At 42.0% G+C, this 27,769-nt stretch overlaps 13 non-coding genes across 13 annotated transcripts; all 13 read left to right on the top strand.

Moving 5' to 3' along the window:
* The first annotated feature begins 1,107 nt into the window (after positions 1 to 1,107).
* trnad-guc (transfer RNA aspartic acid (anticodon GUC)) lies at positions 1,108 to 1,180 on the top strand. The gene has a single exon. It is a non-coding gene; the product is annotated as a tRNA-Asp (tRNA).
* Positions 1,181 to 3,942: 2,762 nt separating this feature from the next.
* On the top strand, positions 3,943 to 4,015 carry trnad-guc (transfer RNA aspartic acid (anticodon GUC)). The gene has a single exon. It is a non-coding gene; the product is annotated as a tRNA-Asp (tRNA).
* Positions 4,016 to 6,082: 2,067 nt separating this feature from the next.
* Positions 6,083 to 6,155, top strand: trnad-guc (transfer RNA aspartic acid (anticodon GUC)). The gene has a single exon. It is a non-coding gene; the product is annotated as a tRNA-Asp (tRNA).
* Positions 6,156 to 8,377: 2,222 nt separating this feature from the next.
* trnad-guc (transfer RNA aspartic acid (anticodon GUC)) lies at positions 8,378 to 8,450 on the top strand. Its single transcript has one exon. It is a non-coding gene; the product is annotated as a tRNA-Asp (tRNA).
* Positions 8,451 to 11,210: 2,760 nt separating this feature from the next.
* trnad-guc (transfer RNA aspartic acid (anticodon GUC)) lies at positions 11,211 to 11,283 on the top strand. Its single transcript has one exon. It is a non-coding gene; the product is annotated as a tRNA-Asp (tRNA).
* Positions 11,284 to 11,744: 461 nt separating this feature from the next.
* trnad-guc (transfer RNA aspartic acid (anticodon GUC)) lies at positions 11,745 to 11,817 on the top strand. Its single transcript has one exon. It is a non-coding gene; the product is annotated as a tRNA-Asp (tRNA).
* Positions 11,818 to 14,418: 2,601 nt separating this feature from the next.
* On the top strand, positions 14,419 to 14,491 carry trnad-guc (transfer RNA aspartic acid (anticodon GUC)). Its single transcript has one exon. It is a non-coding gene; the product is annotated as a tRNA-Asp (tRNA).
* A 1,531-nt stretch (positions 14,492 to 16,022) lies between these two features.
* Positions 16,023 to 16,095, top strand: trnad-guc (transfer RNA aspartic acid (anticodon GUC)). Its single transcript has one exon. It is a non-coding gene; the product is annotated as a tRNA-Asp (tRNA).
* Positions 16,096 to 18,317: 2,222 nt separating this feature from the next.
* On the top strand, positions 18,318 to 18,390 carry trnad-guc (transfer RNA aspartic acid (anticodon GUC)). Its single transcript has one exon. It is a non-coding gene; the product is annotated as a tRNA-Asp (tRNA).
* Positions 18,391 to 21,150: 2,760 nt separating this feature from the next.
* Positions 21,151 to 21,223, top strand: trnad-guc (transfer RNA aspartic acid (anticodon GUC)). The gene has a single exon. It is a non-coding gene; the product is annotated as a tRNA-Asp (tRNA).
* A 461-nt stretch (positions 21,224 to 21,684) lies between these two features.
* trnad-guc (transfer RNA aspartic acid (anticodon GUC)) lies at positions 21,685 to 21,757 on the top strand. The gene has a single exon. It is a non-coding gene; the product is annotated as a tRNA-Asp (tRNA).
* Positions 21,758 to 24,358: 2,601 nt separating this feature from the next.
* On the top strand, positions 24,359 to 24,431 carry trnad-guc (transfer RNA aspartic acid (anticodon GUC)). Its single transcript has one exon. It is a non-coding gene; the product is annotated as a tRNA-Asp (tRNA).
* A 997-nt stretch (positions 24,432 to 25,428) lies between these two features.
* Positions 25,429 to 25,501, top strand: trnad-guc (transfer RNA aspartic acid (anticodon GUC)). Its single transcript has one exon. It is a non-coding gene; the product is annotated as a tRNA-Asp (tRNA).
* Positions 25,502 to 27,769: the final 2,268 nt, after the last annotated feature.

Genomic DNA, 27,769 nt, shown 5'->3' with positions numbered 1-27,769 from the left:
AATCCCTGAAATATCACCTCATATTAAGCACTATTAGCAGTCACAGCTGAGAGACATTATATTGTTGAAGTTCTTTGGTTCCGGAGTGTGGTTCAAGGTTAATCCTGGATACTAATGCCAGTAGCTGCAGTTGTAAAACTTTCAAGAAAGTGATTCTTTCCAGGACGTGTTTTTAAAGCAGTTGTTTACCAGGTTAGTGGTTAAATGACTATTCTATGTCTCGGTTTGAGTTTTGGTCATACCTTTAGGTCATGTCCAAATTTACATGAGTTTTCACTTAACCAGTGATACGCCACATCCAAACCTTGGTCACTCCTGGTCCATAGTGCTATTGGTATACGCGCCCATCGTGCCATCTCTGTGGTTGGCGATTGCTAGTCTCTTTGGTGGTATGTCCAGCAAAGTGTATCAGTCCTCGTTAGTATAGTGGATCAGTATCTCCGCATGTCACGCGGAAGACCGGGGTTCGATTCCCTGACGGGGAGATTGCTTTTTTTTCTTCCTCGTTAACACTTCCTTTCCAGATTTGAGTTAAAATCCCTGAAATAACACCTCATACTAAGCAGCATTAGCAGTCACAGCTGAGAGACATTGTACTGTTGAAGTTCTTTGGTTCCAGAGTGTGGTTCATGGTTAATCCTGGATACTAATGCCAGTAGCTGCAGTTGAAAAACTTTCAAGGAAGTGATTCTTTCCAGGACGTGTTTTTAAAGCAGTTGTTTACCATGTTAGTGGTTAAATGACTATTCTATGTCTTGGTTTTAGTTTTGGTCATACCTTTAGATCATGTCCTAATTTAGATGAGTTTTCACTTCACCAGTGATACACCACATCCAAACCTTGGTCCCTCCTGGTCCATAGTGCTATTGGTCTACCTGTGCCAAAACACGTCCATCACCTGGCTGAGCTAGGTCTCGGATTGATTTATTTCGCAAACCTTTAGGTCATGTCTTAATTTAGATGAGTTTTCACTTCACCAGTGATACACCACGTCCAAACCTTGGTCACTCCTGGTCCATAGTGCTGTTGGTATACGCGTCCATTGTGTCATCTCTGTGGTTGGTTATTGCTAATCTCTTTTGTGGTATGTAGAGTCAAATGTATCAGTCCTCGTTAGTATAGTGGATCAGTATCTCTGCCTGTCACGCGGAAGACCGGGGTTCGATTCCCCGACGGGGAGATTGCTTTTTTTTTCTTCCTCGTTAACACTTCCTTTCCAGATTTGAGTTCAAATCCCTGAAATAACACCTCATACTAAGCACCATTAGCAGTCACAGCTGAGTGACATTGTACTGTTGAAGTTCTTTGGTTCCAGAGTGTGGTTCATGGTTAATCCTGGATACTAATGCCAGTAGCTGCAGTTGAAAAACTTTCAAGGAAGTGATTCTTTCCAGGACGTGTTTTTGAAGCAGTTGTTTACCAGGTTAGTGGTTATATGACTATTCTATGTCTTGGTTTGAGTTTTGGTCATACCTTTAGGTCATGTCCAAATTTAGATGAGTTTTCACTTCACCAGTGATACGCCACGTCCAAACCTTGGTCACTCCTGGTCCATAGTGCTATTGGTATACGCGTCCATCGTGCCATCTCTGTGGTTGGTGATTGCTAATCTAATTTGTGGTATGTCCAGCAAAGTGTATCAGTCCTCGTTAGTGTAGTGGATTAGTATCTCCCCCTGTCACGCGGAAGACTGGGGTTCGATTCCCCGACGGGGAGATTGATTTTTTTCTTCCTTGTTAACACTTCCTTTCCAGATTTGAGTTAAAATCCCTGAAATATCACCTCATATTAAGCACCATTAGCAGTCACAGCTGAGAGACATTGTACTGTTGAAGTTCTTTGGTTCCAGAGTGTGGTTCATGGTTAATCCTGGATACTAATGCCAGTAGCTGCAATTGCAAAATTTTCAAGGAAGTGATTCTTTCCAGTACGTGTTTTTTAAAGCAGTTGTTTACCAGGTTAGTGGACAAATGACTAATCTATGTCTTGGTTTGATTTTTGGTCATACCTTTAGATCACGCCTTATTTAGATGAGTTTTCACTTCACCAGTGATACGTCACGTCCAAACCTTGGTCACTACTGGTCCTTAGTGCTATTGGTATACACGTCCATTGTGCCATCTCTGTGGTTGGTGATTGCTAGTCTATTTTGTGGTATGTCCAGTAAAGTGTATTAGTCCTCGTTAGTATAGTGGATCAGTATCTCCGCCTGTCACGCGGAAGACTGGGGTTCGACTCCCCGACGGGGAGATTTCTTTTTTTCTTCCTCGTTAACACTTCCTTTCCAGATTTGAGTTCAAATCCCTGAAATAACACCTCATACTGAGCACCATTAGCAGTCACAGCTGAGAGACATTGTACTGTTGAAGTTCTTTGGTTCCAGAGTGTGGTTCATGAATAATCCTGGATACTAATGCCAGTAGCTGCAGTTGAAAAACTTTCAAGGAAGTGATTCTTTCCAGTACGTGTTTTTTAAAGCAGTTGTTTACCAGGTTAGTGGTTAATTGACTAATCTATGTCTTGGTTTGATTTTTGGTCATACCTTTAGGTCATGTCCTAATTTAGATGAGTTTTCACTTCACCAGTGATACGCCACGTCCAAACCTTGGTCACTACTGGTCCTTAGTGCTATTGGTATACACGTCCATCGTGCCATCTCTGTGGTTGGTGATTGCTAATCTAATTTGTGGTATGTCCAGTAAAGTGTTTCAGTCCTCGTTAGTATAGTGGATTATTATATCTGCCTGTCACGCGGAAGACCGGGGTTCGATTCCCCGACGGGGCGATTGCTTTTTTTCTTTCTTGTTAACACTTCCTTTCCAGATTTGAGTTCAAATCCCTGAAATATCACCTCATATTAAGCACTATTAGCAATCATAGCTGAGAGACATTATATTGTTGAAGTTCTTTCGTTCCAGAGTGTGGTTCAAGGTTAATCCTGGATACTAATGCCAGTAGCTGCAGTTGTAAAACTTTCAAGAAAGTGATTCTTTCCAGGACGTGTTTTTAAAGCAGTTGTTTACCAGGTTAGTAGTTAAATGACTATTCTATGTCTTGGTTTGAGTTTTGGTCATACCTTTATGGTCATGTCCTAATTGAGATGAGTTTTCACTTCACCAGTGATACACCACATCCAAACCTTGGTCCCTCCTGGTCCATAGTGCTATTGGTCTACCTGTGCCAAACCACGTCCATCACCTGGCTGAGCTAGGTCTCGGATTGATTTATTTCGCAAACCTTTAGGTCATGTCTTAATTTAGATGAGTTTTCACTTCACCAGTGATACGCCATGTCCAAACCTTGGTCACTACTGGTCCTTAGTGCTATTGGTATACACGTCCATCGTGCCATCTCTGTGGTTGGTGATTGCTAATCTAATTTGTGGTATGTCCAACAAGGTGTATCAGTCCTCGTTAGTATAGTGGATCAGTATCTCTGCCTGTCACGCGGGAGACCGGGGTTCGATTCCCCGACAGGGAGATTGTTTTTTTTCTTCCTTGTTAACACTTCCTTTCCAGATTCGAGTTCAAATCCTTGAAATATCACCTCATATTAAGCACCATTAGCAGTCACAGCTGAGAGACATTATATTGTTGAAGTTCTTTGGTTCCAGAGTGTGGTTCATGGTTAATACTGGATACTAATGCCAGTAGCTGCAGTTGAAAAACTTTCAAGGAAGTGATTCTTTCCAGTACGTGTTTTTTAAAGCAGTTGTTTACCAGGTTAGTGGTTAAATGACTAATCTATGTCTTGGTTTGATTTTTGGTCATACCTTTAGGTCATGTCCTAATTTAGATGAGTTTTCACTTCACCAGTGATACGCCACGTCCAAACCTTGGTCACTCCTGGTCCATCGTGCTAATGGTATACGCGCCCATCGTGCCATCTCTGTGGTTGGTGATTGCTATTCTAATTGGTGGTATGTCCAGCAAAGTGTATCAGTCCTCGTTAGTATAGTGGATCAGTATCTCCGCCTGTCACGCGGAAGACCGGGGTTCGATTCCCTGACGGGGAGGTTGCTTTTTTTCTTCCTCGTTAACACTTCCTTTCCAGATTTTAGTTCAAATCCCTGAAATATCACCTCATATTAAGCACCATTAGCAGTCACAGCTGAGAGACATTATATTGTTGAAGTTCTTTGGTTCCAGAGTGTGGTTCATGGTTAATCCTGGATACTAATGCCAGTAACTGCAGTTGCAAAACTTTCAAGAAAGTGATTCTTTCCAGGACGTGTTTTTAAAGCAGTTGTTTACCAGGTTAGTGGTTAAATGACTATTCTGTCTTGGTTTGAGTTTTGGTCATACCTTTCTGGTCATGTCCTAATTTAGATGAGTTTTCACTTCACCAGTGATACGCCACGTCCAAACCTTGGTCACTCCTGGTCCATAGTGCTATTGGTATACGCGTCCATCGTGCCATCTCTGTGGTTGGTGATTGCTAGTCTATTTTGTGGTATGTCCAGTAAAGTGTATCAGTCCTCGTTAGTATAGTGGATCAGTATCTCCGCCTGTCACGGTGAAGACCGGGGTTCGATTCCCCGACGGGGAAATTGCTTTTTTTCTTCCTCGTTAACACTTCCTTTCCAGATTTGAGTTCAAATCCCTGAAATAACACCTCATACTGAGCACCATTAGCAGTCACAGCTGAGAGACATTGTACTGTTGAAGTTCTTTGGTTCCAGAGTGTGGTTCATGGTTAATCCTGGATACTAATGCCAGTAGCTGCAATTGCAAAATTTTCAAGGAAGTGATTTTTTCCAGTACGTGTTTTTTAAAGCAGTTGTTTACCAGGTTAGTGGATAAATGACTAATCTATGTCTTGGTTTGATTTTTGGTCATACCTTTAGATCATGTCCTTATTTAGATGAGTTTTCACTTCACCAGTGATACGCCACGTCCAAACCTTGGTCACTACTGGTCCTTAGTGCTATTGGTATACACGTCCATCGTGCCATCTCTGTGGTTGGTGATTGCTTATATAATTTGTGGTATGTCCAGTAAAGTGTATCAGTCCTTGTTAGTATAGTGGATCAGTATCATTCCGCCTGTCACGTGGAAGACCGGGGTTCGATTCCCCGATGGGGAGATTGCTTTTTTTCTTCCTCGTTAACACTTCCTTTCCAGATTTGAGTTCAAATCCTTGAAATATCACCTCATATTAAGCACCATTAGCAGTCACAGCTGAGAGACATTATATTGTTGAAGTTCTTTGGTTCCAGAGTGTGGTTCATGGTTAATCCTGGATACTAATGCCAGTAACTGCAGTTGCAAAACTTTCAAGAAAGTGATTCTTTCCAGGACGTGTTTTTAAAGCAGTTGTTTACCAGGTTAGTGGTTAAATGACTATTCTATGTCTTGGTTTGAGTTTTGGTCATACCTTTCTGGTCATGTCCTAATTTAGATCAGTTTTCACTTCACCAGTGATACGCCACGTCCAAACCTTGGTCACTCCTGGTCCATAGTGCTATTGGTATACGCGTCCATCGTGCCATCTCTGTGGTTGGTGATTGCTAATCTATTTGGTGGTATGTCCAGCAATGTGTATTAGTCCTCGTTAGTATAGTGGATCAGTATCTCCACCTGTCACGTGGAAGACCGGGGTTCGATTCCCCGACGGGGAGATTGCTTTTTTTCTTCCTCGTTAACACTTTCTTTCCAGATTTGAGTTCAAATCCCTGAAATAACACCTCATACTAAGCACCATTAGCAGTCACAGCTGAGAGACATTGTACTGTTTAAGTTCTTTGGTTCCAGAGTGTGGTTCATGGTTAATCCTGGATACTGATGCCAGTAGCTGCATTTGAAAAACTTTCAAGGAAGTGATTCTTTCCAGTACGTGTTTTTTAAAGCAGTTGTTTACCAGGTTAGTGGTTAAATGACTAATCTATGTCTTTGTTTGATTTTTGGTCATACCTTTAGGTCATGTCCTAATTTAGATGAGTTTTCACTTCACCAGTGATACGCCACGTCCATACCTTGGTCACTCCTGATCCAAAGTGCTATTGGTATACGCGCCCATCGTGCCATCTCTGTGGTTGGTGATTGCTATTCTAATTGGTGGTATGTCCAGCAAAGTGTATCAGTCCTCGTTAGTATAGTGGATCAGTATCTCCGCCTGTCACGCGGAAGACCGGGGTTCGATTCCCTGACGGGGAGGTTGCTTTTTTTCTTCCTCGTTAACACTTCCTTTCCAGATTTGAGTTAAAATCCCTGAAATATCACCTCATATTAAGCACCATTAGCAGTCACAGCTGAGAGACATTATATTGTTGAAGTTCTTTGGTTCCAGAGTGTGGTTCATGGTTAATCCTGGATACTAATGCCAGTAACTGCAGTTGCAAAACTTTCAAGAAAGTGATTCTTTCCAGGACGTGTTTTTAAAGAAGTTGTTTACCAGGTTAGTGGTTAAATGACTAATCTATGTCTTGGTTTGATTTTTGGTCATACGTTTAGGTCATGTCCTTATTTACATGAGTTTTCACTTCACCAGTGGTACGCCACGTCCAAACCTTGGTCACTACTGGTCCTTAGTGCTATTGGTATACACGTCCATCGTGCCATATCTGTGGTTGGTGATTGCTAATCTATTTTGTGGTATGTCCAGCAAAGTGTATCAGTCCTCGTTAGTATAGTGGATCAGTATCTCCGCCTGTCACGCGGAAGACCGGGGGTCGATTCCCTGACGGGGAGATTGCTTTTTTTCTTCCTCGTTAACACTTCCTTTCCAGATTTGAGTTCAAATCCCTGAAATATCACCTCATATTAAGCACCATTAGCAGTCACAGCTGAGAGACATTATGTTGTTGAAGTTCTTTGGTTCCAGAGTGTGGTTCATGGTTAATCCTGGATACTAATGCCAGTAACTGCAGTTGCAAAACTTTCAAGAAAGTGATTCTTTCCAGGACGTGTTTTTAAAGAAGTTGTTTACCAGGTTAGTGGTTAAATGACTAATCTATGTCTTGGTTTGATTTTTGGTCATACGTTTAGGTCATGTCCTTATTTACATGAGTTTTCACTTCACCAGTGATACGCCACGTACAAACCTTGGTCACTACTGGTCCTTCGTGCTATTGGTATACACGTCCATCGTGCCATATCTGTGGTTGGTGATTGCTAATCTATTTTGTGGTATGTCCAGCTAAGAATCAGTCCTCGATAGTATAGTGGATCAGTATCTCCGCCTGTCACGCGGAAGACCGGGGTTCGATTCCCCGACGGGGAGATTGCTTTTTTTTCTTCCTTGTTAACACTTTCTTTCCAGATTTGAGTTCAAATCCCTGAAATAAAACCTCATATTAAGCACTATTAGCAGTCACAGCTGATAGACATTATATCGTTGAAGTTCTTTGGTTCCAGAGTGTGGTTCAAGGTTAATCCTGGATACTAATGCCAGTAGCTGCAGTTGTAAAACTTTCAAGAAAGTGATTCTTTCCAGGACGTGTTTTTAAAGCAGTTGTTTACCAGGTTAGTGGTTAAATGACTATTCTATGTCTTGGTTTGAGTTTTGGTCATACCTTTAGGTCATGTCCTAATTTAGATGAGTTTTCACTTCACCAGTGATACACCACATCCAAACCTTGGTCCCTCCTGGTCCATAGTGCTATTGGTCTACCTGTGCCAAACCACGTCCATCACCTGGCTGAGCTAGGTCTCTGATTGATTTATTTCGCAAACCTTTAGGTCATGTCTTAATTTAGATGAGTTTTCACTTCACCAGTGATACACCACGTCCAAACCTTGGTCACTCCTGGTCCATAGTGCTGTTGGTATACGCGTCCATTGTGTCATCTCTGTGGTTGGTTATTGCTAATCTATTTTGTGGTATGTAGAGTCAAATGTATCAGTCCTCGTTAGTATAGTGGATCAGTATCTCCGCCTGTCACGCGGAAGACTGGGGTTCGATTCCCCGACGGGGAGAATGCTTTTTTTCTTCCTTGTTAACACTTTCTTTCCAGATTTGAGTTCAAATCCCTGAAATATCACCTCATATTAAGCACTATTAGCAGTCACAGCTGAGAGACATTATATTGTTGAAGTTCTTTGGTTCCGGAGTGTGGTTCAAGGTTAATCCTGGATACTAATGCCAGTAGCTGCAGTTGTAAAACTTTCAAGAAAGTGATTCTTTCCAGGACGTGTTTTTAAAGCAGTTGTTTACCAGGTTAGTGGTTAAATGACTATTCTATGTCTCGGTTTGAGTTTTGGTCATACCTTTAGGTCATGTCCAAATTTACATGAGTTTTCACTTAACCAGTGATACGCCACATCCAAACCTTGGTCACTCCTGGTCCATAGTGCTATTGGTATACGCGCCCATCGTGCCATCTCTGTGGTTGGCGATTGCTAGTCTCTTTGGTGGTATGTCCAGCAAAGTGTATCAGTCCTCGTTAGTATAGTGGATCAGTATCTCCGCCTGTCACGCGGAAGACCGGGGTTCGATTCCCCGACGGGGAGATTGCTTTTTTTTCTTCCTCGTTAACACTTCCTTTCCAGATTTGAGTTCAAATCCCTGAAATAACACCTCATACTAAGAACCATTAGCAGTCACAGCTGAGAGACATTGTACTGTTGAAGTTCTTTGGTTCCAGAGTGTGGTTCAAGGTTAATCCTGGATACTAATGCCAGTAGCCACAGTTGTAAAACTTTCAAGAAAGTGATTCTTTCCAGGACGTGTTTTTAAAGCAGTTGTTTACCAGGTTAGTGGTTAAATGACTAATCTATGTCTTGGTTTGAGTTTTGGTCATACCTTTAGGTCATGTCCAAATTTAGATGAGTATTCACTTCACCAGTGATACGCCACGTCCAAACCTTGGTCACTCCTGGTCCATAGTGCTATTGGTATACGCGCCCATCGTGCCATCTCTGTGGTTGGTGATTGCTAGTCTATTTGGTGGTATGTCCATTAAAGTGTATCAGTCCTCGTTAGTATAGTGGATCAGTACCTCCGCCTGTCACGCGGAAGACTGGGGTCCGATTCCCTGACGGGGAGATTGCTTTTTTTCTTCCTCGTTAACACTTCCTTTCCAGATTTGAGTTAAAATCCCTGAAATATCACCTCATATTAAGCACTATTAGCAGTCACAGCTGAGAGACATTGTACTGTTGAAGTTCTTTGGTTCCAGAGTGTGGTTCAAGGTTAATCCTGGATACTAATGCCAGTAACTGCAGTTGCAAAACTTTCAAGAAAGTGATTCTTTCCAGGACGTGTTTTTAAAGCAGTTGTTTACCAGGTTAGTGGTTAAATGACTAATCTATGTCTTGGTTTGATTTTTGGTCATACCTTTAGGTCATGTCCTTATTTAGATGAGTTTTCACTTCACCAGTGATACGCCACGTCCAAACCTTGGTCACTACTGGTCCATAGTGCTATTGGTATACACGTCCATCATGCACTCTCTGTGGTTGGTGATTGCTAATATAATTTGTGGTATGTCCAGTAAAGTGTATCAGTCCTCGTTAGTATAGTGGATCAGTATCTCCGCCTGTCACGCGGAAGTCCAGGGTTCGATTCCCCGACGGGGAGATTGCTTTTTTTCTTCCTCGTTAACACTTCCTTTCCAGATTTTAGTTCAAATCCCTGAAATATCACCTCATATTAAGCACCATTAGCAGTCACAGCTGAGAGACATTATAGTGTTGAAGTTCTTTGGTTCCAGAGTGTGGTTCATGGTTAATCCTGGATACTAATGCCAGTAACTGCAGTTGCAAAACTTTCAAGAAAGTGATTCTTTCCAGGGCGTGTTTTTAAAGCAGTTGTTTACCAGGTTAGTGGTTAAATGACTAATCTATGTCTTGGTTTGATTTTTGGTCAAACGTTTAGGTCATGTCCTTATTTAGATGAGTTTTCACTTCACCAGTGATACGCCACGTCCAAACCTTGGTCACTACTGGTCCATAGTGCTGTTGGTATACGCGTCCATTGTGTCATCTCTGTGGTTGGTTATTGCTAATCTATTTTGTGGTATGTAGAGTCAAATGTATCAGTCCTCGTTAGTATAGTGGATCAGTATCTCCGCCTGTCACGTGGAAGACTGGGGTTCGATTCCCTGATGGGGAGATTGCTTTTTTTTCTTCCTTGTTAACTCTTCCTTTCCAGATTTGAGTTCAAATCCCTGAAATGTCACCTCAAATTAATCACCATTAGCAGTCACAGCTGAGAGGCATTGTACTTTTGAAGTTCTTTGGTTCCAGAGTGTGGTTCATGGTTAATCCTGGATACTAATGCCAGTAGCTGCAGTTGAAAAACTTTCAAGGAAGTGATTCTTTCCAGTACGTGTTTTTTAAAGCAGTTGTTTACCAGGTTAGTGGTTAAATGACAAATCTATGTCTTGGTTTGTATTTTGGTCATACCTTTAGGTCATGTCCTAATTTAGATGAGTTTTCACTTCACCAGTGATACGCCACGTCCAAACCTTGGTCACTCCTGGTCCATAGTGCTATTGGTATACGCGCCCATCGTGCCATCTCTGTGATTGGTGATTGCTAATCTATTTGGTGGAATGTCCAGCAAAGTGTATCAGTCCTCGTTAGTATGGTGGATCAGTATCTCCGCATGTCACGCGGAAGACCGGGGTTCGATCCCCTGACGGGGAGATTGCTTTTTTTCTTCCTCGTTAACACTTCCTTTCCAGATTTGAGTTAAAATTTCTGAAATAACACCTCATACTAAGCAGCATTAGCAGTCACAGCTGAGAGACATTGTACTGTTGAAGTTCTTTGGTTCCAGAGTGTGGTTCATGGTTAATCCTGGATACTAATGCCAGTAGCTGCAGTTGAAAAACTTTCAAGGAAGTGATTTTTTCCAGGACGTGTTTTTAAAGCAGTTGTTTACCATGTTAGTGGTTAAATGACTATTCTATGTCTTGGTTTGAGTTTTGGTCATACCTTTAGATCATGTCCTAATTTAGATGAGTTTTCACTTCACCAGTGATACACCACATCCAAACCTTGGTCCCTCCTGGTCCATAGTGCTATTGGTCTACCTGTGCCAAAACACGTCCATCACCTGGCTGAGCTAGGTCTCGGATTGATTTATTTCGCAAACCTTTAGGTCATGTCTTAATTTAGATGAGTTTTCACTTCACCAGTGATACACCACGTCCAAACCTTGGTCACTCCTGGTCCATAGTGCTGTTGGTATACGCGTCCATTGTGTCATCTCTGTGGTTGGTTATTGCTAATCTCTTTTGTGGTATGTAGAGTCAAATGTATCAGTCCTCGTTAGTATAGTGGATCAGTATCTCCGCCTGTCACGCGGAAGACCGGGGTTCGATTCCCCGACGGGGAGAATGCTTTTTTTCTTCCTTGTTAACACTTTCTTTCCAGATTTGAGTTCAAATCCCTGAAATATCACCTCATATTAAGCACTATTAGCAGTCACAGCTGAGAGACATTATATTGTTGAAGTTCTTTGGTTCCGGAGTGTGGTTCAAGGTTAATCCTGGATACTAATGCCAGTAGCTGCAGTTGTAAAACTTTCAAGAAAGTGATTCTTTCCAGGACGTGTTTTTAAAGCAGTTGTTTACCAGGTTAGTGGTTAAATGACTATTCTATGTCTCGGTTTGAGTTTTGGTCATACCTTTAGGTCATGTCCAAATTTAGATGAGTTTTCACTTAACCAGTGATACGCCACATCCAAACCTTGGTCACTCCTGGTCCATAGTGCTATTGGTATACGCGCCCATCGTGCCATCTCTGTGGTTGGCGATTGCTAGTCTCTTTGGTGGTATGTCCAGCAAAGTGTATCAGTCCTCGTTAGTATAGTGGATCAGTATCTCCGCCTGTCACGCGGAAGACCGGGGTTCGATTCCCCGACGGGGAGATTGCTTTTTTTTCTTCCTCGTTAACACTTCCTTTCCAGATTTGAGTTCAAATCCCTGAAATAACACCTCATACTAAGAACCATTAGCAGTCACAGCTGAGAGACATTGTACTGTTGAAGTTCTTTGGTTCCAGAGTGTGGTTCAAGGTTAATCCTGGATACTAATGCCAGTAGCCACAGTTGTAAAACTTTCAAGAAAGTGATTCTTTCCAGGACGTGTTTTTAAAGCAGTTGTTTACCAGGTTAGTGGTTAAATGACTAATCTATGTCTTGGTTTGAGTTTTGGTCATACCTTTAGGTCATGTCCAAATTTAGATGAGTATTCACTTCACCAGTGATACGCCACGTCCAAACCTTGGTCACTCCTGGTCCATAGTGCTATTGGTATACGCGCCCATCGTGCCATCTCTGTGGTTGGTGATTGCTAGTCTATTTGGTGGTATGTCCATTAAAGTGTATCAGTCCTCGTTAGTATAGTGGATCAGTACCTCCGCCTGTCACGCGGAAGACTGGGGTCCGATTCCCTGACGGGGAGATTGCTTTTTTTCTTCCTCGTTAACACTTCCTTTCCAGATTTGAGTTAAAATCCCTGAAATATCACCTCATATTAAGCACTATTAGCAGTCACAGCTGAGAGACATTGTACTGTTGAAGTTCTTTGGTTCCAGAGTGTGGTTCAAGGTTAATCCTGGATACTAATGCCAGTAACTGCAGTTGCAAAACTTTCAAGAAAGTGATTCTTTCCAGGACGTGTTTTTAAAGCAGTTGTTTACCAGGTTAGTGGTTAAATGACTAATCTATGTCTTGGTTTGATTTTTGGTCATACCTTTAGGTCATGTCCTTATTTAGATGAGTTTTCACTTCACCAGTGATACGCCACGTCCAAACCTTGGTCACTACTGGTCCATAGTGCTATTGGTATACACGTCCATCATGCACTCTCTGTGGTTGGTGATTGCTAATATAATTTGTGGTATGTCCAGTAAAGTGTATCAGTCCTCGTTAGTATAGTGGATCAGTATCTCCGCCTGTCACGCGGAAGTCCAGGGTTCGATTCCCCGACGGGGAGATTGCTTTTTTTCTTCCTCGTTAACACTTCCTTTCCAGATTTTAGTTCAAATCCCTGAAATATCACCTCATATTAAGCACCATTAGCAGTCACAGCTGAGAGACATTATAGTGTTGAAGTTCTTTGGTTCCAGAGTGTGGTTCATGGTTAATCCTGGATACTAATGCCAGTAACTGCAGTTGCAAAACTTTCAAGAAAGTGATTCTTTCCAGGACGTGTTTTTAAAGCAGTTGTTTACCAGGTTAGTGGTTAAATGACTATTCTATGTCTTGGTTTGAGTTTTGGTCATACCTTTATGGTCATGTCCTAATTTAGATGGGTTTTCACTTCACCAGTGATACGCCACGTCCAAACCTTGGTCACTCCTGGTCCATAGTGCTATTGGTATACGCGTCCATCGTGCCATCTCTGTGGTTGGTGATTGCTAATCTAATTTGTGGTATGTCCAGCAAAGTGTATCAGTCCTCGTTAGTGTAGTGGATTAGTATCTCCCCCTGTCACGCGGTAGACCGGGGTTCGATTCCCCGACGGGGAGATTGATTTTTTTCTTCCTTGTTAACACTTCCTTTCCAGATTTGAGTTAAAATCCCTGAAATATGACCTCATATTAAGCACCATTAGCAGTCACAGCTGAGAGACATTATAGTGTTGAAGTTCTTTGGTTCCAGAGTGTGGTTCATGGTTAATCCTGGATACTAATGCCAGTAACTGCAGTTGCAAAACTTTCAAGAAAGTGATTCTTTCCAGGACGTGTTTTTAAAGCAGTTGTTTACCAGGTTAGTGGTTAAATGACTATTCTATGTCTTGGTTTGAGTTTTGGTCATACCTTTATGGTCATGTCCTAATTTAGATGGGTTTTCACTTCACCAGTGATACGCCACGTCCAAACCTTGGTCACTCCTGGTCCATAGTGCTATTGGTATACGCGTCCATCGTGCCATCTCTGTGGTTGGTGATTGCTAATCTAATTTGTGGTATGTCCAGCAAAGTGTATCAGTCCTCGTTAGTGTAGTGGATTAGTATCTCCCCCTGTCACGCGGTAGACCGGGGTTCGATTCCCCGACGGGGAGATTGATTTTTTTCTTCCTTGTTAACACTTCCTTTCCAGATTTGAGTTAAAATCCCTGAAATATGACCTCATATTAAGCACCATTAGCAGTCACAGCTGAGAGACATTGTACTGTTGAAGTTCTTTGGTTCTAGAGTGTGGTTCATGGTTAATCCTGGATACTAATGCCAGTAGCTGCAATTGCAAAATTTTCAAGGAAGTGATTCTTTCCAGTACGTGTTTTTTAAAGCAGTTGTTTACCAGGTTAGTGGACAAATGACTAATCTATGTCTTGGTTTGATTTTTGGTCATACCTTTAGATCATGTCCTTATTTAGATGAGTTTTCACTTCACCAGTGATACGTCACGTCCAAACCTTGGTCACTACTGGTCCTTAGTGCTATTGGTATACACGTCCATTGTGCCATCTCTGTGGTTGGTGATTGCTAGTCTATTTTGTGGTATGTCCAGTAAAGTGTATCAGTCCTCGTTAGTATAGTGGATCAGTATCTCCGCCTGTCACGCGGAAGACCGGGGTTCGACTCCCCGACGGGGAGATTTCTTTTTTTCTTCCTCGTTAACACTTCCTTTCTAGATTTGAGTTCAAATCCCTGAAATAACACCTCATACTGAGCACCATTAGCAGTCACAGCTGAGAGACATTGTACTGTTGAAGTTCTTTGGTTCCAGAGTGTGGTTCATGAATAATCCTGGATACTAATGCCAGTAGCTGCAGTTGAAAAACTTTCAAGGAAGTGATTCTTTCCAGTACGTGTTTTTTAAAGCAGTTGTTTACCAGGTTAGTGGTTAATTGACTAATCTATGTCTTGGTTTGATTTTTGGTCATACCTTTAGGTCATGTCCTAATTTAGATGAGTTTTCACTTCACCAGTGATACGCCACGTCCAAACCTTGGTCACTCCTGGTCCATAGTGCTAATGGTATACGCGCCCATCGTGCCATCTCTGTGGTTGGTGATTGCTAGTCTATTTTGTGGTATGTCCAGTAAAGTGTATCAGTCCTCGTTAGTATAGTGGATCAGTATCTCCGCCTGTCGCGCGGAAGACCGGGGTCCGACTCCCCGACGGGGAGATTTCTTTTTTTCTTCCTCGTTAACACTTCCTTTCCAGATTTGAGTTCAAATCCCTGAAATAACACCTCATACTGAGCACCATTAGCAGTCACAGCTGAGAGACATTGTACTGTTGAAGTTCTTTGGTTCCAGAGTGTGGTTCATGATTAATCCTGGATACTAATGCCAGTAGCTGCAATTGCAAAATTTTCAAGGAAGTGATTCTTTCCAGTACGTGTTTTTTAAAGCAGTTGTTTACCAGGTTAGTGGATAAATGACTAATCTATGTCTTGGTTTGATTTTTGGTCATACCTTTAGGTCATGTCCTAATTTAGATGAGTTTTCACTTCACCAGTGATACGCCACGTCCAAACCTTGGTCACTACTGGTCCTTAGTGCTATTGGTATACACGTCCATCGTGCCATCTCTGTGGTTGGTGATTGCTAATCTAATTTGTGGTATGTCCAGTAAAATGTTTCAGTCCTCGTTAGTATAGTGGATTATTATCTCCGCCCGTCACGCGGGAGACCGGGGTTCGATTCCCCGACGGGGAGATTTTTTTTTTTCTTCCTTGTTAACACTTCCTTTCCAGATTTGAGTTCAAATCCCTGAAATATCACCTCATATTAAGCACTATTAGCAATCATAGCTGAGAGACATTATATTGTTGAAGTTCTTTGGTTCCAGAGTGTGGTTCAAGGTTAATCCTGGATACTAATGCCAGTAGCTGCAGTTGTAAAACTTTCAAGAAAGTGATTCTTTCCAGGATGTGTTTTTAAAGCAGTTGTTTACCAGGTTAGTAGTTAAATGACTATTCTATGTCTTGATTTGAGTTTTGGTCATACCTTTAGGTCATGTCCTAATTTAGATGAGTTTTCACTTCACCAGTGATACGCCACGTCCATACCTTGGTCACTCCTGATCCAAAGTGCTATTGGTATACGCGCCCATCGTGCCATCTCTGTGGTTGGTGATTGCTATTCTAATTGGTGGTATGTCCAGCAAAGTGTATCAGTCCTCGTTAGTATAGTGGATCAGTATCTCCGCCTGTCACGCGGAAGACCGGGGTTCGATTCCCTGACGGGGAGGTTGCTTTTTTTCTTCCTCGTTAACACTTCCTTTCCAGATTTGAGTTAAAATCCCTGAAATATCACCTCATATTAAGCACCATTAGCAGTCACAGCTGAGAGACATTATATTGTTGAAGTTCTTTGGTTCCAGAGTGTGGTTCATGGTTAATCCTGGATACTAATGCCAGTAACTGCAGTTGCAAAACTTTCAAGAAAGTGATTCTTTCCAGGACGTGTTTTTAAAGAAGTTGTTTACCAGGTTAGTGGTTAAATGACTAATCTATGTCTTGGTTTGATTTTTGGTCATACGTTTAGGTCATGTCCTTATTTACATGAGTTTTCACTTCACCAGTGGTACGCCACGTCCAAACCTTGGTCACTACTGGTCCTTAGTGCTATTGGTATACACGTCCATCGTGCCATATCTGTGGTTGGTGATTGCTAATCTATTTTGTGGTATGTCCAGCAAAGTGTATCAGTCCTCGTTAGTATAGTGGATCAGTATCTCCGCCTGTCACGCGGAAGACCGGGGGTCGATTCCCTGACGGGGAGATTGCTTTTTTTCTTCCTCGTTAACACTTCCTTTCCAGATTTGAGTTCAAATCCCTGAAATATCACCTCATATTAAGCACCATTAGCAGTCACAGCTGAGAGACATTATGTTGTTGAAGTTCTTTGGTTCCAGAGTGTGGTTCATGGTTAATCCTGGATACTAATGCCAGTAACTGCAGTTGCAAAACTTTCAAGAAAGTGATTCTTTCCAGGACGTGTTTTTAAAGAAGTTGTTTACCAGGTTAGTGGTTAAATGACTAATCTATGTCTTGGTTTGATTTTTGGTCATACGTTTAGGTCATGTCCTTATTTACATGAGTTTTCACTTCACCAGTGATACGCCACGTACAAACCTTGGTCACTACTGGTCCTTCGTGCTATTGGTATACACGTCCATCGTGCCATATCTGTGGTTGGTGATTGCTAATCTATTTTGTGGTATGTCCAGCTAAGAATCAGTCCTCGATAGTATAGTGGATCAGTATCTCCGCCTGTCACGCGGAAGACCGGGGTTCGATTCCCCGACGGGGAGATTGCTTTTTTTTCTTCCTTGTTAACACTTTCTTTCCAGATTTGAGTTCAAATCCCTGAAATAAAACCTCATATTAAGCACTATTAGCAGTCACAGCTGATAGACATTATATCGTTGAAGTTCTTTGGTTCCAGAGTGTGGTTCAAGGTTAATCCTGGATACTAATGCCAGTAGCTGCAGTTGTAAAACTTTCAAGAAAGTGATTCTTTCCAGGACGTGTTTTTAAAGCAGTTGTTTACCAGGTTAGTGGTTAAATGACTATTCTATGTCTTGGTTTGAGTTTTGGTCATACCTTTAGGTCATGTCCTAATTTAGATGAGTTTTCACTTCACCAGTGATACACCACATCCAAACCTTGGTCCCTCCTGGTCCATAGTGCTATTGGTCTACCTGTGCCAAACCACGTCCATCACCTGGCTGAGCTAGGTCTCTGATTGATTTATTTCGCAAACCTTTAGGTCATGTCTTAATTTAGATGAGTTTTCACTTCACCAGTGATACACCACGTCCAAACCTTGGTCACTCCTGGTCCATAGTGCTGTTGGTATACGCGTCCATTGTGTCATCTCTGTGGTTGGTTATTGCTAATCTATTTTGTGGTATGTAGAGTCAAATGTATCAGTCCTCGTTAGTATAGTGGATCAGTATCTCCGCCTGTCACGCGGAAGACTGGGGTTCGATTCCCCGACGGGGAGAATGCTTTTTTTCTTCCTTGTTAACACTTTCTTTCCAGATTTGAGTTCAAATCCCTGAAATATCACCTCATATTAAGCACTATTAGCAGTCACAGCTGAGAGACATTATATTGTTGAAGTTCTTTGGTTCCGGAGTGTGGTTCAAGGTTAATCCTGGATACTAATGCCAGTAGCTGCAGTTGTAAAACTTTCAAGAAAGTGATTCTTTCCAGGACGTGTTTTTAAAGCAGTTGTTTACCAGGTTAGTGGTTAAATGACTATTCTATGTCTCGGTTTGAGTTTTGGTCATACCTTTAGGTCATGTCCAAATTTACATGAGTTTTCACTTAACCAGTGATACGCCACATCCAAACCTTGGTCACTCCTGGTCCATAGTGCTATTGGTATACGCGCCCATCGTGCCATCTCTGTGGTTGGCGATTGCTAGTCTCTTTGGTGGTATGTCCAGCAAAGTGTATCAGTCCTCGTTAGTATAGTGGATCAGTATCTCCGCCTGTCACGCGGAAGACCGGGGTTCGATTCCCCGACGGGGAGATTGCTTTTTTTTCTTCCTCGTTAACACTTCCTTTCCAGATTTGAGTTCAAATCCCTGAAATAACACCTCATACTAAGAACCATTAGCAGTCACAGCTGAGAGACATTGTACTGTTGAAGTTCTTTGGTTCCAGAGTGTGGTTCAAGGTTAATCCTGGATACTAATGCCAGTAGCCACAGTTGTAAAACTTTCAAGAAAGTGATTCTTTCCAGGACGTGTTTTTAAAGCAGTTGTTTACCAGGTTAGTGGTTAAATGACTAATCTATGTCTTGGTTTGAGTTTTGGTCATACCTTTAGGTCATGTCCAAATTTAGATGAGTATTCACTTCACCAGTGATACGCCACGTCCAAACCTTGGTCACTCCTGGTCCATAGTGCTATTGGTATACGCGCCCATCGTGCCATCTCTGTGGTTGGTGATTGCTAGTCTATTTGGTGGTATGTCCATTAAAGTGTATCAGTCCTCGTTAGTATAGTGGATCAGTACCTCCGCCTGTCACGCGGAAGACTGGGGTCCGATTCCCTGACGGGGAGATTGCTTTTTTTCTTCCTCGTTAACACTTCCTTTCCAGATTTGAGTTAAAATCCCTGAAATATCACCTCATATTAAGCACTATTAGCAGTCACAGCTGAGAGACATTGTACTGTTGAAGTTCTTTGGTTCCAGAGTGTGGTTCAAGGTTAATCCTGGATACTAATGCCAGTAACTGCAGTTGCAAAACTTTCAAGAAAGTGATTCTTTCCAGGACGTGTTTTTAAAGCAGTTGTTTACCAGGTTAGTGGTTAAATGACTAATCTATGTCTTGGTTTGATTTTTGGTCATACCTTTAGGTCATGTCCTTATTTAGATGAGTTTTCACTTCACCAGTGATACGCCACGTCCAAACCTTGGTCACTACTGGTCCATAGTGCTATTGGTATACACGTCCATCATGCACTCTCTGTGGTTGGTGATTGCTAATATAATTTGTGGTATGTCCAGTAAAGTGTATCAGTCCTCGTTAGTATAGTGGATCAGTATCTCCGCCTGTCACGCGGAAGTCCAGGGTTCGATTCCCCGACGGGGAGATTGCTTTTTTTCTTCCTCGTTAACACTTCCTTTCCAGATTTTAGTTCAAATCCCTGAAATATCACCTCATATTAAGCACCATTAGCAGTCACAGCTGAGAGACATTATAGTGTTGAAGTTCTTTGGTTCCAGAGTGTGGTTCATGGTTAATCCTGGATACTAATGCCAGTAACTGCAGTTGCAAAACTTTCAAGAAAGTGATTCTTTCCAGGGCGTGTTTTTAAAGCAGTTGTTTACCAGGTCAGTGGTTAAATGACTAATCTATGTCTTGGTTTGATTTTTGGTCAAACGTTTAGGTCATGTCCTTATTTAGATGAGTTTTCACTTCACCAGTGATACGCCACGTCCAAACCTTGGTCACTACTGGTCCATAGTGCTGTTGGTATACGCGTCCATTGTGTCATCTCTGTGGTTGGTTATTGCTAATCTATTTTGTGGTATGTAGAGTCAAATGTATCAGTCCTCGTTAGTATAGTGGATCAGTATCTCCGCCTGTCACGTGGAAGACTGGGGTTCGATTCCCTGATGGGGAGATTGCTTTTTTTTCTTCCTTGTTAACTCTTCCTTTCCAGATTTGAGTTCAAATCCCTGAAATGTCACCTCAAATTAATCACCATTAGCAGTCACAGCTGAGAGGCATTGTACTTTTGAAGTTCTTTGGTTCCAGAGTGTGGTTCATGGTTAATCCTGGATACTAATGCCAGTAGCTGCAGTTGAAAAACTTTCAAGGAAGTGATTCTTTCCAGTACGTGTTTTTTAAAGCAGTTGTTTACCAGGTTAGTGGTTAAATGACAAATCTATGTCTTGGTTTGTATTTTGGTCATACCTTTAGGTCATGTCCTAATTTAGATGAGTTTTCACTTCACCAGTGATACGCCACGTCCAAACCTTGGTCACTCCTGGTCCATAGTGCTATTGGTATACGCGCCCATCGTGCCATCTCTGTGATTGGTGATTGCTAATCTATTTGGTGGAATGTCCAGCAAAGTGTATCAGTCCTCGTTAGTATGGTGGATCAGTATCTCCGCATGTCACGCGGAAGACCGGGGTTCGATCCCCTGACGGGGAGATTGCTTTTTTTCTTCCTCGTTAACACTTCCTTTCCAGATTTGAGTTAAAATTTCTGAAATAACACCTCATACTAAGCAGCATTAGCAGTCACAGCTGAGAGACATTGTACTGTTGAAGTTCTTTGGTTCCAGAGTGTGGTTCATGGTTAATCCTGGATACTAATGCCAGTAGCTGCAGTTGAAAAACTTTCAAGGAAGTGATTTTTTCCAGGACGTGTTTTTAAAGCAGTTGTTTACCATGTTAGTGGTTAAATGACTATTCTATGTCTTGGTTTGAGTTTTGGTCATACCTTTAGATCATGTCCTAATTTAGATGAGTTTTCACTTCACCAGTGATACACCACATCCAAACCTTGGTCCCTCCTGGTCCATAGTGCTATTGGTCTACCTGTGCCAAAACACGTCCATCACCTGGCTGAGCTAGGTCTCGGATTGATTTATTTCGCAAACCTTTAGGTCATGTCTTAATTTAGATGAGTTTTCACTTCACCAGTGATACACCACGTCCAAACCTTGGTCACTCCTGGTCCATAGTGCTGTTGGTATACGCGTCCATTGTGTCATCTCTGTGGTTGGTTATTGCTAATCTCTTTTGTGGTATGTAGAGTCAAATGTATCAGTCCTCGTTAGTATAGTGGATCAGTATCTCCGCCTGTCACGCGGAAGACCGGGGTTCGATTCCCCGACGGGGAGAATGCTTTTTTTCTTCCTTGTTAACACTTTCTTTCCAGATTTGAGTTCAAATCCCTGAAATATCACCTCATATTAAGCACTATTAGCAGTCACAGCTGAGAGACATTATATTGTTGAAGTTCTTTGGTTCCGGAGTGTGGTTCAAGGTTAATCCTGGATACTAATGCCAGTAGCTGCAGTTGTAAAACTTTCAAGAAAGTGATTCTTTCCAGGACGTGTTTTTAAAGCAGTTGTTTACCAGGTTAGTGGTTAAATGACTATTCTATGTCTCGGTTTGAGTTTTGGTCATACCTTTAGGTCATGTCCAAATTTAGATGAGTTTTCACTTAACCAGTGATACGCCACATCCAAACCTTGGTCACTCCTGGTCCATAGTGCTATTGGTATACGCGCCCATCGTGCCATCTCTGTGGTTGGCGATTGCTAGTCTCTTTGGTGGTATGTCCAGCAAAGTGTATCAGTCCTCGTTAGTATAGTGGATCAGTATCTCCGCCTGTCACGCGGAAGACCGGGGTTCGATTCCCCGACGGGGAGATTGCTTTTTTTTCTTCCTCGTTAACACTTCCTTTCCAGATTTGAGTTCAAATCCCTGAAATAACACCTCATACTAAGAACCATTAGCAGTCACAGCTGAGAGACATTGTACTGTTGAAGTTCTTTGGTTCCAGAGTGTGGTTCAAGGTTAATCCTGGATACTAATGCCAGTAGCCACAGTTGTAAAACTTTCAAGAAAGTGATTCTTTCCAGGACGTGTTTTTAAAGCAGTTGTTTACCAGGTTAGTGGTTAAATGACTAATCTATGTCTTGGTTTGAGTTTTGGTCATACCTTTAGGTCATGTCCAAATTTAGATGAGTATTCACTTCACCAGTGATACGCCACGTCCAAACCTTGGTCACTCCTGGTCCATAGTGCTATTGGTATACGCGCCCATCGTGCCATCTCTGTGGTTGGTGATTGCTAGTCTATTTGGTGGTATGTCCATTAAAGTGTATCAGTCCTCGTTAGTATAGTGGATCAGTACCTCCGCCTGTCACGCGGAAGACTGGGGTCCGATTCCCTGACGGGGAGATTGCTTTTTTTCTTCCTCGTTAACACTTCCTTTCCAGATTTGAGTTAAAATCCCTGAAATATCACCTCATATTAAGCACTATTAGCAGTCACAGCTGAGAGACATTGTACTGTTGAAGTTCTTTGGTTCCAGAGTGTGGTTCAAGGTTAATCCTGGATACTAATGCCAGTAACTGCAGTTGCAAAACTTTCAAGAAAGTGATTCTTTCCAGGACGTGTTTTTAAAGCAGTTGTTTACCAGGTTAGTGGTTAAATGACTAATCTATGTCTTGGTTTGATTTTTGGTCATACCTTTAGGTCATGTCCTTATTTAGATGAGTTTTCACTTCACCAGTGATACGCCACGTCCAAACCTTGGTCACTACTGGTCCATAGTGCTATTGGTATACACGTCCATCATGCACTCTCTGTGGTTGGTGATTGCTAATATAATTTGTGGTATGTCCAGTAAAGTGTATCAGTCCTCGTTAGTATAGTGGATCAGTATCTCCGCCTGTCACGCGGAAGTCCAGGGTTCGATTCCCCGACGGGGAGATTGCTTTTTTTCTTCCTCGTTAACACTTCCTTTCCAGATTTTAGTTCAAATCCCTGAAATATCACCTCATATTAAGCACCATTAGCAGTCACAGCTGAGAGACATTATAGTGTTGAAGTTCTTTGGTTCCAGAGTGTGGTTCATGGTTAATCCTGGATACTAATGCCAGTAACTGCAGTTGCAAAACTTTCAAGAAAGTGATTCTTTCCAGGACGTGTTTTTAAAGCAGTTGTTTACCAGGTTAGTGGTTAAATGACTATTCTATGTCTTGGTTTGAGTTTTGGTCATACCTTTATGGTCATGTCCTAATTTAGATGGGTTTTCACTTCACCAGTGATACGCCACGTCCAAACCTTGGTCACTCCTGGTCCATAGTGCTATTGGTATACGCGTCCATCGTGCCATCTCTGTGGTTGGTGATTGCTAATCTAATTTGTGGTATGTCCAGCAAAGTGTATCAGTCCTCGTTAGTGTAGTGGATTAGTATCTCCCCCTGTCACGCGGTAGACCGGGGTTCGATTCCCCGATGGGGAGATTGATTTTTTTCTTCCTTGTTAACACTTCCTTTCCAGATTTGAGTTAAAATCCCTGAAATATGACCTCATATTAAGCACCATTAGCAGTCACAGCTGAGAGACATTATAGTGTTGAAGTTCTTTGGTTCCAGAGTGTGGTTCATGGTTAATCCTGGATACTAATGCCAGTAACTGCAGTTGCAAAACTTTCAAGAAAGTGATTCTTTCCAGGACGTGTTTTTAAAGCAGTTGTTTACCAGGTTAGTGGTTAAATGACTATTCTATGTCTTGGTTTGAGTTTTGGTCATACCTTTATGGTCATGTCCTAATTTAGATGGGTTTTCACTTCACCAGTGATACGCCACGTCCAAACCTTGGTCACTCCTGGTCCATAGTGCTATTGGTATACGCGTCCATCGTGCCATCTCTGTGGTTGGTGATTGCTAATCTAATTTGTGGTATGTCCAGCAAAGTGTATCAGTCCTCGTTAGTGTAGTGGATTAGTATCTCCCCCTGTCACGCGGTAGACCGGGGTTCGATTCCCCGACGGGGAGATTGATTTTTTTCTTCCTTGTTAACACTTCCTTTCCAGATTTGAGTTAAAATCCCTGAAATATGACCTCATATTAAGCACCATTAGCAGTCACAGCTGAGAGACATTGTACTGTTGAAGTTCTTTGGTTCTAGAGTGTGGTTCATGGTTAATCCTGGATACTAATGCCAGTAGCTGCAATTGCAAAATTTTCAAGGAAGTGATTCTTTCCAGTACGTGTTTTTTAAAGCAGTTGTTTACCAGGTTAGTGGACAAATGACTAATCTATGTCTTGGTTTGATTTTTGGTCATACCTTTAGATCATGTCCTTATTTAGATGAGTTTTCACTTCACCAGTGATACGTCACGTCCAAACCTTGGTCACTACTGGTCCTTAGTGCTATTGGTATACACGTCCATTGTGCCATCTCTGTGGTTGGTGATTGCTAGTCTATTTTGTGGTATGTCCAGTAAAGTGTATCAGTCCTCGTTAGTATAGTGGATCAGTATCTCCGCCTGTCACGCGGAAGACCGGGGTTCGACTCCCCGACGGGGAGATTTCTTTTTTTCTTCCTCGTTAACACTTCCTTTCTAGATTTGAGTTCAAATCCCTGAAATAACACCTCATACTGAGCACCATTAGCAGTCACAGCTGAGAGACATTGTACTGTTGAAGTTCTTTGGTTCCAGAGTGTGGTTCATGAATAATCCTGGATACTAATGCCAGTAGCTGCAGTTGAAAAACTTTCAAGGAAGTGATTCTTTCCAGTACGTGTTTTTTAAAGCAGTTGTTTACCAGGTTAGTGGTTAATTGACTAATCTATGTCTTGGTTTGATTTTTGGTCATACCTTTAGGTCATGTCCTAATTTAGATGAGTTTTCACTTCACCAGTGATACGCCACGTCCAAACCTTGGTCACTCCTGGTCCATAGTGCTAATGGTATACGCGCCCATCGTGCCATCTCTGTGGTTGGTGATTGCTAGTCTATTTTGTGGTATGTCCAGTAAAGTGTATCAGTCCTCGTTAGTATAGTGGATCAGTATCTCCGCCTGTCGCGCGGAAGACCGGGGTCCGACTCCCCGACGGGGAGATTTCTTTTTTTCTTCCTCGTTAACACTTCCTTTCCAGATTTGAGTTCAAATCCCTGAAATAACACCTCATACTGAGCACCATTAGCAGTCACAGCTGAGAGACATTGTACTGTTGAAGTTCTTTGGTTCCAGAGTGTGGTTCATGATTAATCCTGGATACTAATGCCAGTAGCTGCAATTGCAAAATTTTCAAGGAAGTGATTCTTTCCAGTACGTGTTTTTTAAAGCAGTTGTTTACCAGGTTAGTGGATAAATGACTAATCTATGTCTTGGTTTGATTTTTGGTCATACCTTTAGGTCATGTCCTAATTTAGATGAGTTTTCACTTCACCAGTGATACGCCACGTCCAAACCTTGGTCACTACTGGTCCTTAGTGCTATTGGTATACACGTCCATCGTGCCATCTCTGTGGTTGGTGATTGCTAATCTAATTTGTGGTATGTCCAGTAAAATGTTTCAGTCCTCGTTAGTATAGTGGATTATTATGTCCGCCCGTCACGCGGGAGACCGGGGTTCGATTCCCCGACGGGGAGATTTTTTTTTTTCTTCCTTGTTAACACTTCCTTTCCAGATTTGAGTTCAAATCCCTGAAATATCACCTCATATTAAGCACTATTAGCAATCATAGCTGAGAGACATTATATTGTTGAAGTTCTTTGGTTCCAGAGTGTGGTTCAAGGTTAATCCTGGATACTAATGCCAGTAGCTGCAGTTGTAAAACTTTCAAGAAAGTGATTCTTTCCAGGATGTGTTTTTAAAGCAGTTGTTTACCAGGTTAGTAGTTAAATGACTATTCTATGTCTTGATTTGAGTTTTGGTCATACCTTTATGGTCATGTCCTAATTGAGATGAGTTTTCACTTCACCAGTGATACGCCACGTCCAAACCTTGGTCACTGCTGGTCCATAGTGCTATTGGTGTACGCGTCTATCGTGCCATCTCTGTGGTTGGTGATTGCTAGTCTATTTTGTGGTATGTCCAGTAAAGTGTATCAGTCCTCGTTAGTATAGTGGATCAGTATCTCCGCCTGTCATGCGGAAGACTGGGGTTCGATTCCCTGATGGGGAGATTGCTTTTTTTTCTTCCTTGTTAACACTTCCTTTCCAGATTTGAGTTAAAATCCCTGAAATATCAACTCATATTAAGCACTATTAGCAGTCGCAGCTGAGAGACATTATATTGTTGAAGTTCTTTGGTTCCAGAGTGTGGTTCATGGTTAATCCTGGATACTAATGCCAGTAACTGCAGTTGCAAAACTTTCAAGAAAGTGATTCTTTCCAGGACGTGTTTTTAAAGAAGTTGTTTACCAGGTTAGTGGTTAAATGACTAATCTATGTCTTGGTTTGATATTTGGTCATACGTTTAGGTCATGTCCTTATTTACATGAGTTTTCACTTCACCAGTGGTACGCCACGTCCAAACCTTGGTCACTACTGGTCCTTAGTGCTATTGGTATACACGTCCATCGTGCCATATCTGTGGTTGGTGATTGCTAATCTATTTTGTGGTATGTCCAGCAAAGTGTATCAGTCCTCGTTAGTATAGTGGATCAGTATCTCCGCCTGTCACGCGGAAGACCGGGGGTCGATTCCCTGACGGGGAGATTGCTTTTTTTCTTCCTCGTTAACACTTCCTTTCCAGATTTGAGTTCAAATCCCTGAAATATCACCTCATATTAAGCACCATTAGCAGTCACAGCTGAGAGACATTATGTTGTTGAAGTTCTTTGGTTCCAGAGTGTGGTTCATGGTTAATCCTGGATACTAATGCCAGTAACTGCAGTTGCAAAACTTTCAAGAAAGTGATTCTTTCCAGGACGTGTTTTTAAAGAAGTTGTTTACCAGGTTAGTGGTTAAATGACTAATCTATGTCTTGGTTTGATTTTTGGTCATACGTTTAGGTCATGTCCTTATTTACATGAGTTTTCACTTCACCAGTGATACGCCACGTACAAACCTTGGTCACTACTGGTCCTTCGTGCTATTGGTATACACGTCCATCGTGCCATATCTGTGGTTGGTGATTGCTAATCTATTTTGTGGTATGTCCAGCTAAGAATCAGTCCTCGATAGTATAGTGGATCAGTATCTCCGCCTGTCACGCGGAAGACCGGGGTTCGATTCCCCGACGGGGAGATTGCTTTTTTTTCTTCCTTGTTAACACTTTCTTTCCAGATTTGAGTTCAAATCCCTGAAATAAAACCTCATATTAAGCACTATTAGCAGTCACAGCTGATAGACATTATATCGTTGAAGTTCTTTGGTTCCAGAGTGTGGTTCAAGGTTAATCCTGGATACTAATGCCAGTAGCTGCAGTTGTAAAACTTTCAAGAAAGTGATTCTTTCCAGGACGTGTTTTTAAAGCAGTTGTTTACCAGGTTAGTGGTTAAATGACTATTCTATGTCTTGGTTTGAGTTTTGGTCATACCTTTAGGTCATGTCCTAATTTAGATGAGTTTTCACTTCACCAGTGATACACCACATCCAAACCTTGGTCCCTCCTGGTCCATAGTGCTATTGGTCTACCTGTGCCAAACCACGTCCATCACCTGGCTGAGCTAGGTCTCGGATTGATTTATTTCGCAAACCTTTAGGTCATGTCTTAATTTAGATGAGTTTTCACTTCACCAGTGATACACCACGTCCAAACCTTGGTCACTCCTGGTCCATAGTGCTGTTGGTATACGCGTCCATTGTGTCATCTCTGTGGTTGGTTATTGCTAATCTATTTTGTGGTATGTAGAGTCAAATGTATCAGTCCTCGTTAGTATAGTGGATCAGTATCGCCGCCTGTCACGCGGA

Source organism: Urocampus carinirostris, chromosome 18 (assembly GCF_059441175.1).
Source record: "Urocampus carinirostris isolate Australia breed hairy pipefish chromosome 18, RoL_Ucar_1.0, whole genome shotgun sequence".
Taxonomy (NCBI): Eukaryota; Metazoa; Chordata; class Actinopteri; order Syngnathiformes; family Syngnathidae; genus Urocampus; species Urocampus carinirostris.
The sequence above is the reverse complement of the archived record's forward strand: the minus strand, read 5'-3'. Positions and strand labels throughout refer to the sequence as shown.